Source organism: Egretta garzetta, unplaced genomic scaffold (genome assembly GCF_000687185.1).
Source record: "Egretta garzetta isolate BGI_Z169 unplaced genomic scaffold, ASM68718v1 scaffold498, whole genome shotgun sequence".
Taxonomy (NCBI): Eukaryota; Metazoa; Chordata; class Aves; order Pelecaniformes; family Ardeidae; genus Egretta; species Egretta garzetta.
In genome coordinates, this window is record NW_009260494.1 from 95414 (window position 1) to 96404 (window position 991).

A 991-nucleotide genomic window follows, 5' to 3' on the forward strand; every position below is an offset into this window, starting at 1 on the left:
CGTTTGATCTGCGTCTGTCAAGATGCGAAGCAGTAAAAGAAGAAAAAGGTAATTTAGAAAGAGGACGTATGTGAAAATGTCAGGGGGGAAAAAAGCATTTTCTTGAGAAGCAATGTGACTGTTCCTGAGGAAACAAGTGTTCAGACATAAGCCTCATTGGGATGGAATGCTCGATTGCCAAAATTGGGATAAAGCTACACCAGGAATGTTGAGATAGTAATCAATGATGCCAAAACATGTACAATACCAAGCAGGTTTGAGATAGTATTTTATCATCCCGAGTGAGGTTTTCAGCTTTTTCTCCTAGCCTAGGGAAAAAAGGTGTTGATACACTGGACGTGCCTATGACATCGAAGAAATTCAGCCAGCTCTAGGTTTTTGGATCAGCACTACTGGGAACAGACAGAAACAAACAGAGCTCATGCACCTCACTTCACTTTTCTGGTTTGTTCTCGTTATCCCGTGCTATCCTTTGCCCTTCATGATACACTCCCATGCTGTGAGGAGCCACTGAGGATCAACCAGGTAAATACCAACCAGCTAAATACGTGCTTCCTGGTAAACAGAAACAGTCTCACTGCCCGTAGGGATACCACGGTGCATGCTAGAAGTTATTCAGGGACGTGCTTAAGTACTTCGTTAGACAGGAGCTTCAGCAAGTAATTGAAAGCCTGCAAACAGCTCCCTTAAGACCCCATCAATTCCTCCAATTTATTTCTTTAAGAACGAACAGACATAGATATCTTTTTCAAAGATTTTCTCCGCATAGCTTTTATTTTTGTTTGCCGTTACTTTCTTTTACAGGTTTTTAAAATAACGCTTACCAGTATAATACATCTCAAGACAGAAATACTCTATTTAAACCTCGACTGCTAAAAAGTTTGCGGAGAATCAAAACAGTAGAACATTTTGACATCTTTGTTACTCTAAATATTCTTAAAAGTCTATGTAAACTTCTTTGGATTTTCTGTTGCTTCAGATATTCAGCAGG